Here is a 17,190-nt window from a genome sequence, read left to right as displayed (position 1 = left end):
CTCCATCCTCCTCCTCCTCGACCTCAGTGCAGCATTCGACACCATCGACCACAGCATCCTCTTCCACCATCTCCAAACCATTGGCATCTCCGGGACAGCACTCTCCTGGTTCTCCTCCTACCTCTCCGACTGCCATCATTACGTTTCCATAAACAACTTCAAATCAAATACCTTCCCTGTCTCCACTGGTGTTCCCAAAGGTTCGGTGCTCGGCCCCCTCCTCTTCATCATCTACATGCTTCCCCTTGGTCATATCATCCGTCAACATGGACTTCACTTTCACTGTTATACCGATGACACCCAGGTGTACATATCCACAAAATCCATCACCCCAGTCATTCTCTCCACCATCACACACTGCCTCTCCGACATTAAAACCTGGATGCACCACAATTTCCTCAAACTCAACAGCAACAAAACAGAACTCATCTTCACCGGACCCAACTCTCCTCCCATTGGCCCAGAACATCTCCCTCACCATTGATGGCCACTCAGTCACTCCCCTGGAGCATTATCCTCGACTCCACCCTCTCAATCAAACCCCACATAAACCATATTACCAAAACATAATTTTTCCATCTCCGCAATATTTCCCGTCTCCGTCCCTGCCTTTCACAATCCTCTGCAGAAATCCTTATCCACGCCTTCATTACCTCCAGACTCGACTACTGCAATAGCCTCCTCTACGGTCTCCCTTCCACTCACCTTCAAAAACTACAATATATCCAGAACTCTGCTGCCCGTCTGCTCACCCACACCAGCTCCAGTGACCACATCACCTCCATCCCTTAAAAAAACGCCACTGGCTCCCTGTTCCTTACCGCATACAATACATGGTTCTCCTCATCAGAGTCTTTTACATTACATTGCATGTCATTTAGCAGACGCTTTTATCCAAAGCGACTTACAATGGAATTGAATACAATCAGTCAGGGGTTGTGACCATGATGTCTTTCGCACACAGGGTACCGGTCTTAACCACTGAGCCACTGAGTCTTGATTAGTAAACTCGGTCGAATCACAGCCACACCAATCACAGACGCCCATGAACAGGAAGCAGGAAGTAGACAGCCTCTGCTCTAGAAGGACCAATCCTCAACAGTGAATCACACAGCTGGATATGCATGCCTGGTATAATCATTCATGAAAACAATACAATGGCCGTTTCTCAATACTCAAGTAAGCAAGTATGTACTTGCTTACTTGGGAAGTATATACTTGTTGTGGCGACACGAGGTATGGGGGAATGCCTTTTTAAGGCAGCATCGATAGATTTAATTGTTGCCAGACAACGCCACCCTGGGAATTTCACCCAGGGATTTCTTTTAAGTGAACTAACCCCAAATAAAGGGAGGCACTGAGGTTCGTTATGCAACGAGACAGAGACGGCAGTTCAATAATACAAAAACACTTTTATTTACACAAATTTCTATTTTAAAAGTAATATAAAAGAATTACTCACGTAAGGGGACATATAAGGGAAACCAATCAGTGCTGAGACCTACAGCGAAAAACCGTATCCAAAAGAAAAGGGGATCCCAGGAACACCACACGTGAAGCAAATAAAAGTAAACAAAACAAAGAAGCTACAAAGTGCTAACACAACAAAAAGGGGACACCGTGACCAGGACACCAATCCACCACCGTAGGCTCAGCACCTGAATGGGGGCGACCAGAAAGCAACAAATTAGAAAATAACAAATAATGAAACAAAACAATAACTAATAACAGAAGAGAAATCAAAGAATTAATTGTACAGGAATTATAATAATTAAACCCAATGACAAATAAACAAAATTCTATATAAAAGCAACTGGAAAGCAACCCATTATAACCCAAAACTAACAGAATAATTGTAATTATGGGTTACAGCAAAACAAATTACAAACGAAAGTAAAGAAATTACCACAAAAGAACAAAATCAAATATATATTCCCACACTGTCCTCTCATGCAAGTACACACACACACACACACACACACACACACACACACAGTTTAAGATGAAGCTGCGCCAACTATCGGCGACGCGTTACCAAGCGACCGGCGGAGCGGCAAATGCCGATGCAAGCGAGGCGATCAGTTCTTCAAACACACAGTTCCAATGAGGCACAGCAATCAGTCCAAATAATCTCTTTAAATGAGGCAAAGAAGTGAAGAGACAAAGCGAAGCAAAGCAGCAGCGGTTCTAGGAGCGGGTTAGTCTGCGCTGCGCCGTTACGGTCAGTCGTCCTACGATGAAGTGAACAAACAATGAGCAACTTATGAATGGCTGGAGGAGGAAGCTAAGACCACTGCACTACATACCGATCAGGCGATCCCGGCCAACACAGCGTGGGACGGAGGAATCACGCTCCCCGAGAGCGACCAGCGGCGGACAGTGAGCGGCACACAGCGCGGCGCACACAGAGCGGGACACAGCGCGCAGCCAGCAGCAACACCCAGGTGGACCTTTATAAAACAATAACATTAGCACTGGATGGGCGACATACGTGAGAAGTGCAGCCGGCAGCCCACCTGTAACCACAAGAACGCGGAAATGGAGGAAGCACAGGAGTGACGCGACCCAGCCTCCAGCAAGCAAGGGGCTGACAGGTGCTTTACGCCCGCCTTTATGTGGCAGTCTCCCACGGTGATTGGGTGGAACTGCAGCACACCTGACAGTTACCAGGACAATGAACTACGTATTGCCACATTGTGAAGTACGCTAGGATTATATACTTGCCAAGTACGGGAGTACACAATTTCACGTTAAAACTGCGTTCCGGGACAGAGAAAAATATTTATTTCAGATTTATATTTCTATTATCTGCTGCTATGTTCTGCCCAAATGTATTCTGGGATACATGGCCATCCCAAGTACGCTTAAGTCACCTCAGATGCATACTTGGTAAAAATGGGCGGAGCCAGAACACTTCCGGGTTTGAGAACATCCTCGCTGTTCGCTTAATGGAGAATTGGAACAGAACCTGGACTGAGGCTGATGACGTTTCACAAGTATGGGAGTATGCAAGTATGCACAAGTATGGATATTGAGAAAAGGCCAATAAATATACGCTAATGAAACTCAGTGGGCGGAGTCACATGAGTGACAAACCCAGTTTGAAAGTCAGGTCATAGGTTGACAGATCAGCAACCACATTACATAACTATCAGTCAGGTCCTTTGTGTTTCCACTGATGTTTAGATGCACATGTTTGCTGATGATTCTTGTGTTTTATGTAGAAAATGTCCAAAAACACAATTATTCCAAACTCTTGATGGTCAGTTTACACATGTTTCTTCATCTTCATGTATTTGAAAGTGACGACATGTTCAACACTAAGACAAATGACTCTGCTGCAGAATCACATGTTTCTGTGTTAGGACAAAATAAAACTTTGAATCTATAAATCTCTGCTACTTTTCTGTACATTCTACTAAAAAATGTGTCTCCAAAAACAGACCAAAGACCACTGGTGTCCCACAAGGATCCATACTGGGCCCACTTTGATTTAGTTTATACTTTATTGATTTGACAGCTGTGTCCTGATGTTTAGATGCACATGTTTGCTGATGACTTGTGTTTTATGTAGAAAATGTCCAAAAATACAATTATTCCGAAAACAGACTAAAGACGGTCCACCTTCAGCTTGAACTAAATGCTGCAGTCAGTGTGAAGCAGAAGGAAGTGTAACAGAGAGAAGAGAAAATATAGATCTAAGAGGAAAAGCAGAGATTCAGGGAGGAGCTGAGTTGTTACTGAACTACAGAGGAGAGAGGAGCTTCCACATTCAGCAGAGTTCAAGATAAAAACCATTAACATGACCTTTATTCAACATGCTGTCACTGCATCACTCTGTATTTTCTCTGCTGCTTCTTAACACTCTAACAGGTTTGTTACATTATAAGACACAAAAAGTTTTCATTCCAATAACATGTGAATGTGAATTGTCTTTGACATCATTATTTTCTCCTTCAGGCATCAACTGTGAAGAACTGAATCCAGTCAAGACTGAAGAGTTCACTTCAGAACACACATCTGTCTCTCTGTCCTACAACTTTTTCAGAGAAGTGGCATTTAATGATTATTTCCTCTGGTATCGACAACATCCAGGAAAACCACCAGAGTTCCTCATGTCTCACTCAGGAACAGGTGAAACACTCAGTCTTCCAGTCTCTGGACTGTCTGTTACAGTGAGTGATGACCAGAGAAAAATAAATCTGCAGATCATCTCAGCTGCAGTGACAGACTCTGCTGTTTACTACTGTGCTGTGAGGCCCACAGTGACAGGAAACACCACAACTCTGTACAAAAACACTACATCCACTAGAGGGAGTCACACACTGTTACACCTCAGTGGTTTCTTATGATCCAGTTCAGATCCTTTTTAACTTGAACCTAAACTTTAGAAGAAAGAATCTCTAAGAAATTGATCAGATGGCCCTGTTAAAATAATTGAGGTCTGGAGGAAGGAGATCGGAGTCAGCTCAAAATCCAAACAAGGGTTTAATCTTGGACAAGAGGGGCATTCACAAAGCAACACACCGGCCAGTTACAAAGTGAAGACTCCCTGTCTTGGAGGAAACACAAGGTATCGCTCTCACACAAGGAGTGTGAGAGCGAAAACCCTATCGAGCAGTTCAAAACATTCTAATTATCCATTTTCCTTCTAGATAGGGAAACTCTCTCACGGTCCCGCTGCCCCGGCAACCACACGCAGGTACTCCATTTAACAAGGCATAAAAGCATACATTCAAAAACATTTTGATTATATTGTTACCCCAAAACGAATTAAATGGGGACCAATTCAGAACACTACAACTTCAGCTGGATTTCCTGTAGTATCATTATAATCAATAGAATAAAAAGCAATTGTCCCTTAAACCATGGTGTTCTTATCTTCATCAAACAGGTTACCATATAGATCATCATTTGTCAAATCAGATGTAACATTTTCTGGTGCTGCATCCTCATAGTCCTCTCGGTGGTCATCGGTGGTGGGGACTCTTTCATACAGCATAGTTGTTTTGGTCAAAGCGGTGTCACTGAGTCTCTGTAACAGTCCTCTCAAACAGGAAATACAAAATCCACAAGTGATTAGAATAGCAATCATCACAGCTACAGATATTTCAGCTAACTCTACAGATAGGGTGATTAATCCATCCAATGCCTTAGTGATGCTGCCATCAGGTGCTGTATTATTAGGAATAAATGTACAACACATATCTCCAAACATTCTACATTCTACAGTACTCCTCCCTTTTCAGCAACATCATGTCTAAAGCCATCCTATTCTGCCATGCCATTAAACTTATCTGTCTTATCTAACTCTTGATGTATGCCTCCAATTGCTTCCTTAGTGAAATTCAAAAATATCTGTTGATTATAATACACATTTTTATCCAATCCACGTTTTTATTAACAGTTACCCACCAAGCCAGGAGTGATACAAACCCTGCAGCGTCCCGATTTCTGGTTTTAAACTCATCTGGAACACCTTGAGGAACACCAATTGCATCTATATAAACTTTGTTTTTAAAAACATCCTGCTGGTGCATTTCTCTTTGTAATACTCCTTGAGTATTTTACACAAATTTTAAGTATCTCTTGTTTCCCTCAGGATAGTGGGAGAATTCTCGCTCTTGATACCAAACGAGGCAGTCTTTTTCAACCCCCCAAAACTTTATTTTCCAAGGTTTGGCTCTCACGAGGCCCCCTGTGACGGATACAGCTCCAGGCTGCCCCGGAAACTAAATCTAACTTAATCTCACTTAATTGTGACAATAGCACACGTATTATCACTGCACCTCTCCTAGTGCCCCACCTAGATTGTGTTCCTATTGATCTATTCCTCATTTTATCATACCTGGCCTTATGTCACTATATTTAAAATAAGGAATGCAATTGTGGTCATACATGAAACAGTTATTAAACACAGCTTTAATTCCGGCATGGTGAATGCTTCTGGCAGGCATTTGTGCTCTTTTGCAGTGTGTGAGATGGATCCACGTCTGTCTTTCAGCTATGCGTACTGCTGTGGGTGTAGACAGTAGTACTTGATAAGGCCCTTCCCAGCGTGAAGCTGACCAATTCAACAACACCCAATCTCCTGGATTTATTGACCCTCATGGGTGCTGGATCTGATTTATTGACTAGTCTGCCTTGAGCATTGTGCTTAGAATACATTAATCATGAGGCACAAAAATTTTTTTAGTGGATTTAAAATCCATGTTGTCTATTGTGGATACCATCCCTCCTGTTGAGACATGGGCAATGCCATGACTCAATATTGTAACAAATCTAAACAAATTCTTTTGGTCTCAGATCAGTAATCGACACAGGTCGACTAAGTGGCTTGGTGACTATGTGTCCTGTTGCAGATCTCACCTTCATACCATTACCGTGTTGAAGTGGCAATTTACTACCGCATTCATCTTTTCCAATGATTATTCTGCATGCTTCAGTATCGCATAGAAAACAAGTTTTATGATTATTAACCAACATGGTGACTATGGCTTTTGGTTCATACTCAAAAATACTTCTGTGTTTTCTGTTGAACATACTTCTTCTTTCTCCTCATCTTCTGTGTCCTGGTATGTATGTGTGTGTGTGAGTGCATGACCTGGTTTATTGACTAGTCATGCGATGAATCATCAACTCGTCTGGGTCCCCCTCTTCCTCCTCCTACTCTTCCCCGCCAGCCTCCTTGACCCCTGCCTTTTGGAGCGGACCCTAACCCACAGTCTCGAGCCCAATGTCCAAATTTGCCACAGTTGTAGCAGCTCTCATCTCCAAATCTCCGTCCTCCCCGTCCTGCTCCTCTGCCTCTCCCCCTCCAGCCTCCACGGTTAACATTGCCTCGATAATACACATCAGTAAATGTATTGGCATAGTTTTCATCATCACCATTATTTATGACAAATACTTCACTTACCTTTTTTGTTCCACCTCTCTTGGCTTTCTTTTCTCTCAGTAAATTTTCTGCATTTACTGCATGATCAGTCGTAGTTTGTAAGTGCTTCTTAACCAAACACCAATCTTGCTTTACAATGCATCTAAGTACTGTTTCTGTCTCTAAGGTGTTCAGTTGGAAACTGTTAAATTGTTCTTTAAACTCTGTCCATGCTCTATACACTCTAACTGTTGCATCCTGCCCATCCCCAGTTCTCGGGTTAGGCATTTCTATCATTGGATACATTTCTTCTACACCTCAGTGTTTGTGATGATGTTTCTTTCATATGACAGAGAATCTGACTGTGAGGTTTTTATAGTTTTACAATGAGAAAAACAATGTTAGAGTCAAATATTTAATATCAGTCATGGAATGGTGTACCACAGGGTTAAATCCTGGGCCCCACAATATTTTTTTTATATGTCGTCTTTGGATGTAATTCTTACACATCGTCATGTATTCCAGTAAAGTCCAGTAATTATATGAGTCAGTCAGTCATTAATGAGTCAAGAATTTCAATTTATTTTTATTTTCCTTTATTTAACCAGGTAAAAAAAAACTCATTGAGATTTAAAACCTCTTTTTCAAGAGTGACGGCAGCGCAAACACAGAATGTTACTCCAAGCACACAAGATCTGAGGCCGCATGTTCTGGACACTCGGGTTAAGAGAGGGGCAGAGCTGTCAACTGATCGCCCGAAGGGCGGCAGCCTCTGCTGTGGCAGACGCAAAGCAGCGGGTATGGGAGAAGTTCGGAGCGGACATGAAGAAGGACTATCGGTCGGCACCAAGGTGTTTCTGGAAAACCATTCGGGGCCTGAGGAGGGGAAAGCGGGGGACCATCCAAGCTGTGTACAGTAAGGATGGGACACTGTTGACCTCGACTGATGAGGTAACCGGACGTTGGAAGTAACACTTTGAGGAATTCCTGAATCCGACATCTGCGCCCTCTGTGGTGGAGGCAGAGAGGGAAGCTGATGGGGGATTATCGTCAATCTCCCTGAGGGAGGTCACTGAGGTGGTTAAACAACTCCACAGTGGCAAGGCCCCAGGGGTTGATGAGATCTGCCCAGAAATGCTGAAGGCTCTGGGTGTGGAGGGGCTGTCTTGGATGACACGTCTCTTCAACATTGCGTGGAGGTCGGGGTCTGTACCGAAGGAGTGGCAAACTGGGGTGGTGGTCCTTTTTTCAAAAAGGGGGACCTGAGAGTGTGTGCCAATTACCGGGGCATCACACTTCTCAGCCTCCCTGGTAAGGTTTACTCCAAGGTGCTGGAAAGGAGGGTTCGACCGGTAGTCGAACCTCGGATTCAAGAGGAACAATGCGGATTCCGTCCTGGTCGTGGAACAGCGGACCAGCTCTTTACTCTTGCAGGGATCCTGGAGGGGGCCTGGGAGTACGCCCATCCGGTCTACATGTGTTTTGTGGACCTGGAGAAGGCGTATGATCGGGTTCCCAGGGAGATACTGTGGGAGGTGCTGCGGGAGTATGGGGTGAGGGGGGCACTACTTAGGGCCATCCAATCCCTATACGCCCAAAGTATGAGCTGTGTCAGGGTTCTCGGCACTAAATCAGGCTTGTTTCCTGTGGGTGTTGGCCTTCGCCAGGGCTGCGCTTTATTTAGGGACATTTAAGATTTAAAACTGTCAGAAACAGAAGATAACCAATCCCAGTTCAGAGCTCTTGTGAGAAGAATCTCATTAAAGTCTAAAGTCAAAAGTTGTTTATTCAATGAGGATAAAGTCTCACTACTAGCAGAGGGTGGTCTATAGCAGCCTACAATTGTGAGAAAGTGGCTATTTAGTAGCTCCAACCTCAGAGCAAGAAATTCAAATTGACTTGATTGATTTGACATATATTGTTATGCCACCACCCTTTTTGGGACGGTCACAACGATAAACATTGTAACCTTTAATAGCAATGTCTATGTCTGTGATGGATTTCTTTAGCCAGGTTTCAGACAGGACAATAATGTCAGTATCAGTTGATTTAACCCAGATTTTAACTAGGTCAAGTTTTGGCAATAGACTTCTAACATTTAGGTGTACAACACCAAGCAATTGGAGTACTCAGACAGTTTATATCTGGGCCGGGGTTGAGTTTAATTTTACCAGACAATAAAAGCAAAATAAAAATAAAATATTTCCTCCTCACAGAGTGTGTAGGTACTGGTTGGATAGAACTATGCCTATTCCTTGGACTAGTAGGTATGGAGCCCCTAAAGGGACATCGAAATAAACCTTTCTGGTGCGCACGAGATACTTTCTCGTGAGCTCCAGAAAGTATCTCATGCTCACGAGAAAGTATCTCGTGCTCACCATAAAGTATCTTGTGCTCACCAGAAAGTATCTTGTGCTCACCAGAAAGTATTGTATGCGCGCGATGTCCCCGAACGCAGTTTTAAGATCATTTGAGGCGTGAAATTAGTCATTTAGAATTCAAAAATGATCCGCCGACATCGCTGTCATTAGATGCTTGGTGTGATCGATAGATTTGTTGTTGACCCGGTATTTTGTTTTTAATTAACTTTGAATGTCAGCTGAGATTGGCACAGCACCACCACCCCACCCCCCCCCCCCCCACCCCCCACACACACACACACAATCCTCCTGTGGACATACATATACATACACTGCACTGCTGTAATATATCTTTTTTTCACATGGTACTTGTAACGTTTTCTATCTCTTCTGCCATTTTAGGAGGGAAAAGTCAACACCATGTCTTAGCCACAGTCGTAACAATACATCCATGTCCGTTACTCACATGGCTGGAAAAAAAAAATCACAACACCTCATTGGCCCAGGTGACCTTCACTGAACATACAACTTCAAAATAAAAGCACAGAATAATAATACATGAGAACACACAAACTAACAGTACTGTATATTTCTATAAAAATACATTAATAAATTAAGTTAAATATTTAAAATGATATATACCCATTTATTAAAAGTATTTGTTTCATTTATTTCGTATTTATTTATTTCATTTATGTTCATTTATCAACACTGTGATGAGGCTTAATCTAATGACTGCGATGTCTGAGCCAGCGGATCATTTCATCAGGACAGGCCGAGGTAAGGCTGCTCTGCCCCACGCACTGTACGCAGCGAGCGACCGCTGAGGCGGGGCTGATCACCTCCTATACCGTCGCTGCCAAACTATAAATATGTCATACTTTCTGTTGCGCACGAGATACTTTCTCGTGAGCACGAGATATTTTCTGGTGCTCACAAGACACTTTCTGGTGCGCACGAGAAAGTATCTAGTATTTTTTTTTTCGATGTCCCTTTAGGGGCTCCGTAAGTAGGCAAAATGGCGTAATCAATACAATACATTGTCCTGGTGAGACAGAACTTGAAAAAGATGGTATCCCAGCTGGTACTTTTTCTGGGAAACAAGTAATGATTAAAACAGTGCAATCTTCCCCGTGTTCAATGGGAAGACAACTGTTTCCAAACACAATTGTTTTACTCGCCCCTAAAATTATACAAACCAGGTGGAATAAAACCTTTTTCAATGTTGATTCATGTTGAGTATAACACAAATTATTTAATTATCAGCTAAATAAAGTTGTGAAATGATTAAAAAAAAAACTGTGGTTTCTCCTTAAACTGAATAGGTTTTCTTTTACATTCAAATAACATTAGAAAACTAATTGTTAGAAAACAAACAAATCTCTGTGGGTTAAAGGTTATAGGTGATCTTGTTGGTTCTGTGTTTCTTGATTTTGATAAAGTGAATCACAAAGTTCTTGTATTAAATCTATAAACAGTTTCTTTTCAATTTTTCTGCTGGTGTTCTTAAATGAGTAGAATCATTTCTCTCCAACTGATCTCAGTCTGTTCAGATACATGATCTTCAATCAAACACCATTTGTTTGTTCACTGGTGTCCCACAAGGATCCATACTGGGCCCACTTTGATTTACTTTATACTTTATTGATTTGACAGCTGTGTGTCCTGATGTTTAGATGCACATGTTTGCTGATGACTCTGTGTATTATGTCGAAAATGTCCAAAAACACAATTATTCCAAAAACAGACTAAAGACGGTCCACCTTCAGCTTGAACTAAATGCTGCAGTTAGTGTGAAGCAGGAGGAAGTGTAACAGAGAGAAGAGAAAATACAGATCTAAGAGGAGACGCAGAGATTCAGGGAGGAGCTGAGTTGTTACTGAACTATAGAGGAGAGAGGAGCTTCCATAATAGAGTTCAAGATACAAACCATTAACATGACCTTTATTCAACATGCTGTCACTGCATCACTCTGTATTTTCTCTGCTGCTTCTTAACACTCTAACAGGTTTGTAACATTATAAGACACAACAAGTTTTCATTCCAATAACATTTGAATGTGAATTGTCTTTGACATCATTATTTTGTCCTTCAGGAATCAACTGTAAAGAACTGACTCCAGTCAAGACTGAAGAGTTCACTTCAGAACACACGTCTGTCTCTCTGTCCTACAAATATCACACAACAATGACAGCTAATGATCATTTCTTCTGGTATCGACAACATCCAGGAAAACCACCAGAGTTCCTCATGTACATCTCAGGCTCTAATTTTACAAAACCAGCAGATTCTCTAAAAGAAGAAAAAAGATTCTTCACTCAACTGTCTGAAGACAAACGTGAAGTCAAACTTCAGATCAACTCAGCTGCAGTGACAGACTCTGCTGTTTACTACTGTGCTGTGAGGCCCACAGTGACAGGAAACACCACAACTCTGTACAAAAACACTACATCCACTAGAGGGAGTCACACACTGTTACACCTCAGTGGTTTCTTATGATCCAGTTCAGATTCTTTTTACATTAAACCTGAACTTTAGAAGAATATACATTTGTACAACAATAAAAAGTTGCTGTCTCTCACAGTATGAAGGTTTGTTACTTTCAAATAATGTAAGACAAATTATTTATGACCAGAAAAAAAATCAAATATCAGTGAGAAAATGTGCTGTTTTTGTATTTCTTGATTTTCAGAATACATTTGCTCCTGTAAATCATACAGATCTTATATCAATGTCATCAACATGTACTGTACCTTTACTGCTGATGTTCTTAAATGAGTAGAATCATTTCTCTCCAACTGATCTCAGTCTGTTTAGATACATGATCTTCAATCAGACACCATTTGTTTGTTCACTGGTGTCCCACAAGGATCCATACTGAGCCCACTTTGATTTAGTTTATACTTTATTGATTTGACAGCTGTGTGTCCTGATGTTTAGATGCACATGTTTGCTGATGACTCTGTGTTTTATGTTAAAAATGTCCAAAAACACAATTATTCCAAACTCTTGATGGTCACTTTTACACATGTTTCTTCATCTTCATGAATTTAAAATGACAACATGTTCAACACTAAGACAAATGACTCTGCTGCAGAATCAGATGTTTCGGTGTGAAAGAAATTCTTGAGTCATCAGTGTTGAGTAAATCATATCTTTACTGCATGCATGGATTTTTGCATGGAGGAGAGACACTGTCACCAAGGACGGTCTAAAATGGTCTCTCCCGTTTCTCAAGAAAGCTCTACTATTTATACAGAAACATCAAAGTAAAACAAGAACAGACACAAGAAACAACGTTTTTGACCCCCTTAGATGTCACCTAATGTTTACGACGACTAACAGATACCATTTGTGGAAACCCTAAGTTGACCCTTCCTTGTCATACACTTTCCCCAGCCTCCATTCACAGCTTGACTGTTAATTGTTGTCTTAGAACATTACAGGAAACAAGAAGAAAACCAGTTATTTCCCACATTCCTCCCTTTTGACACAAAGTGTCAACATATATTTGGGAAATCACATGGTCTCATCAACTAACTCTTTCTATGACTACACATGGCAAACATATTAGTATAGGTTAACTATTTATTCTCAGTACGTAACAAGAAAAAAATAAAACAACACCAAAAAAAAACAAAACAAAACAAAACAATTCTATTCATACTATCTCTTCATCTGAATTATCTCACTATATGGGTTCCCTGAGGCCTATTCTGAAATGTGACACACATTCAAATCACAATCCTTACTTTGTTCACAAGGTACTTTCACACACAATGGTGCTATACACCTATACACAGAAGCTTGCATACAAGTGAGTGCACACAAAAAAGTACAACAACAACAAAAAGTTATACAAAACACAATTAGCACAGGGATACACACATGAACAATCATTTCATCCCAGGGACCAAATTGTTTATTTAACGATCTGTTGAAAGTAAAACCTTATTTCGTTCAGTGTGCAGAACGTGTGTCCAGATATTCGCTATTGTCCAGTTTCCCATCCACCACATGTAGCCATGACACGATCCTTGAGGCTAAGATGATCGTATGCCTCATTTTCTGCGTCGATGCCAGAGTGAGCTGCAAAAACAGTTTCCATACGAGTGCGGTAGTCAGCTGCTAACTCACCCTCCTTTTGTTTTGTGTTGTGGATCTCTGACCAACACACTCTTAAGGGGAAAGCAGCATGCACAGTTTCAGCCAGGTTGACCATCATGTCGTTGAACCGCACTGATTCAATGGCTGGGGATGTCGACCAGTTGGCCGGTCGGATGTTGGCCCATCTGAGTTTGAAACACCTCCGACACACAGCTTCTACCTCCTCTTCATCCGTTGGCCGTGGCTGTGGATTTGGGAATATCAACATAGGCATCTGGTGCACGTTTCCTTTGTCCCCTTGACTCCAGAGCCAGTAGTCAAAAGAAGCTGCTAATGGAGAGGAGACATGTCTGGGAAAAGCAATGTTAGCTGGTTGAGTCGTAATATCAGTCCCTTTGTTTTTTCTCATAGATGTTGGAAGGGTTTACAGATCAGGGTACAGCTTTGGCTTCTTCTCCTTCTCCCCTTCAGAGTCCTTTTGGGATTCAGCTGTAGGTGATTGTCCTGCTGTTTGTGTCTCTGAGGGAGGAGGGGGTGCAAACACGGGGAGAACATATGGAGGAGGCAGATTCACTTCTCTGGCCCTACGTCTCTGTCTACCTTCTTCTCCTATCTCCTGTGTTAACATTCATCCTGCAACAGATTTTTCTTCCCTCAGAGCTGCTTCTCTTTCCCATTTCTCAAAAACTTGCCAATCTACCTTCTTCTTTACTTTCTTTTCCTTTCTCTCTTCTAACAATACCCTACACCTTTTCAAACAATCAGTACTTAATGTGCCTATTATAGGAAATACTTCCTCGGTCAAATGGTGCCAGAGTGGAACATCTCCAACAACACTTTTACCCCATTCCTCTTTTTTATTTACTTAATATGTTAATAGCCTAACGCTCATGCTATAATAACTTCAACTAAAAAATAAAAAACTCAAACAAACTTCACAGCCTGCAATGACCCCATATCAAAAATAGCTTTTCCTCTTCAACACAAGCTCTAAAAACTGATCTTATGTCCACACATACATAAAACAACACAAAACAATACAAGACAACACATAAACCAAATTTCTAAATTTTACTCAGTCCCAATTTTAAATTTATATGTCGACTTTAAAATAAATCCTAATCTTAACACCTTTTTTCTTAAAAAACGTTTCCTCTTCTTCTCACAGAACAACACAAAACAATACAAGACAACACATAGTCCACATTTAAATTTTACTAAGTCCCAATTGTAAAAATATATGTCGACTTTAAAAGAAATCTTAAATTTAACACTTTTCCCTTCTTTTTTTTCTTTTTTTTTTTAACGTTTGCTCTTCTTCTCTTTAACTTTTTTATAATTTCTATGCTCAATTTTCACTTAGTAGAAGAATACCATGTCTTACAGTTTCTTTCGAAATCTGGCACCGTATATATTCAACTTACTGTTGTTACTTATTGGCTGAATTTTTTTTTTTTATTTTAATTCAAAGCTTCAATACCACACAGGAATTAAATGAAGCTAGTCTCCAAACCACACAGGAATTATATGGAGACGGTCTCGGTTACCACAAAGGAATTACACCGGACCTCGATATTCAACCACACAGGAATTATAGAATATCTCGACAGCCTACCACAAAGGAATTACAACTGTCTACCTGAAAATGATTTAAAAAACACCGTACTCACTTTTTAAATAGATGGAGCGTCCGCTGGTCAGCACCCGTTTCTGACATCAAGCAAATTCCTGTCCTCCTTTGTGGAGCGGAATTTTTCCTTACCAGTAATAACCTTCAGTCAGAACCCAGGCCCTGAGCATTGGAGCGTCCATCCCATCCTCATCGCCAAAATGTGAAAGAAATTCTTGAGTCATCAGTGTTGAGTAAATCATATCTTTACTGCATGCATGGATTTTTGCATGGAGGAGAGACACTGTCACCAAGGACGGTCTAAAATGGTCTCTCTCATTTCTCAAGAAAGCTCTACCATTTATACAGAAACATCAACGTAAAACAAGAACAGACACAAGAAACAACGTTTATGACCCCCTTAGATGTCACCTAATGTTTACGACGACTAACAGATACCATTTGTGGAAACCCTAAGTTGACCCTTCCTTGTCATACACTTTCCCCAGCCTCCATTCACAGCTTGACTGTTAATTGTTGTCTTAGAACATTACAGGAAACAAGAAGAAAACCAGTTATTTCCCACATCGGTCATGTTCCATTGTCCATGTCATTTTATTGTGAAATTCCCCTCTTATTTTGAAGTCGTTTTCGTCTCTCGTCTGCGTGCTCTTTACTTTTCCCTTCTGTGATTACCCAATCTGTTTCACGTGTGTCTTGTTTGTCTCAGCTGTTTGTCGTTTCCCGTGATTCCTTAGTGTATATAACTGCTCCCATTTCCTGTGTCTTGTTGTGAGTTCGTCTTCGCCCGTCTGATACACACTTTTTTGAGCTCTCCCCTAAGTGTTTGTTTGATGTCATTGGATTGCTTGCACATCCGTGCTTCAGTGGAATTACTAACTCTGCTTACCTGTTCTAGTCTAGTTTCCTGTGTCTCGTGGATCTCACGCCGGAGGCTTTTTGTCACCCATTTGATCTGTTTTTGTGAACTTAAGGAAAATAAATCTTTTTACTTACCACCGTTCTGCATTTGGGTCCAGTCCTGTACGTTACAGTTTCTGTGTTAGGAGAAAATAAAACTATGAATCTATAAATCTCTGCTACTCTTCTGTACATAACTTTCTACTAAAAATGTGTCTGTTACAACCCGGTTGAGTCTAGTGTTTCTGGTTGCAACACCTTTGTTTGTCTGGGTCAAAAAGGACCCAGACAAAGGAAACCAATAGAAGTGTAGTGACGAAAGTACACTTAATTCCAAAGCCACGGAATATCGAATGCATGACGGCCTTGGCTTCCTGGCGCATTAATTCTACAAGATCAGTGAACCTGATTCTGCTTCCTCATTTATCCTGTATTTTGTATGCACGCCCCCTCCACTTTTCCATGAGCTTGTATGGCAGCTTTGATGCTACCGTCCTCATGTTGGTGGGGGTTTTCCAGTTCCTTCATGGATTCGAGGTCCTCCATGGTGCTGTGACAACTCACAAGAAATAGGGAGAAGTCCAAGAGCGCTTGTCTGTCCTCCGACTTAACTTTAGGCCAGTTATATGCCCTTGCAAATACAGTCGCAGCTATCACTATCCATAGTTCTCGTTAAGGAGTTTCATTGCATAGTCATATCTGTGACTTGCTGACTTGTACTGGCAGCTCCTTACTAGCTCTCGTGGCTTGCCACTGGTATATTGCTCCAAGAAGTACCATTTGTCCACATCATCGTCCGTTCCAGAGTTGATAGTGTGGTTGAAAGCCCTTAGAAAGGATCGAAACTCGAGCGGGTCGCTATGGAACAAGGGAATGTCTCTTTGTGGCAAGCGTGGTTTCTTGCAAGAACCTCATCACACTGCTCAATTCACCTGCATCGTTGTTCTGCTGCAACGGCTCGACTGCAGGTACGGAGCTTGGTGCCTGGTCAGTGCGTGTTTTAGGTTTGACCACTGGTTCATTAGCTGAGGGTACTGGCCCTCGACGTTGTCCTGCTGGTACGGCTGTGACATGGCAGCGGCAACAGACTGTTGCTGTGGTGCGTCGTAATCTGCATAAATCTTAAATCGTGCTGCCATAGCTGTCAACTCTGTGTCAATCTCCAATTGTTCTTTATCAGCCTTTATCTGGGCTTCTTGCAGCTCTTCTTCTGCGCTCAACTGGGCCTCTCGTAGATTTTGGTCCGCTCTTATCTGGGCTTCCTTTAGTGCAAGTACCCGCTTTTCCTTTAGAGCTGCTGCCTTTGCAATAGGGGCTGC

General features: G+C 41.7%; 1 long non-coding RNA gene across 2 annotated transcripts; it reads right to left on the bottom strand.

The window, feature by feature from the left end:
- Positions 1-1,392: 1,392 nt before the first annotated feature.
- On the bottom strand, positions 1,393-2,702 carry LOC131467185 (uncharacterized). Of its 2 annotated transcripts, none has more exons than XR_009241479.1 (2): positions 1,995-2,702; positions 1,393-1,658 (listed from the first exon to the last, which is right to left on the bottom strand). It is a non-coding gene; the product is annotated as an uncharacterized LOC131467185 (long non-coding RNA). The 2 variants fall into 2 exon arrangements; XR_009241478.1 differs by having other exon boundaries at positions 2,307-2,702.
- Between the last annotated feature and the right edge of the window lie 14,488 nt (positions 2,703-17,190).

The sequence above is a fragment of the Solea solea genome, chromosome 1 (assembly GCF_958295425.1).
Source record: "Solea solea chromosome 1, fSolSol10.1, whole genome shotgun sequence".
In the NCBI taxonomy this organism is placed as follows: Eukaryota; Metazoa; Chordata; class Actinopteri; order Pleuronectiformes; family Soleidae; genus Solea; species Solea solea.
Note: the sequence above shows the minus strand (reverse complement) of the source record. Positions and strands in the feature narration are given on the sequence as shown.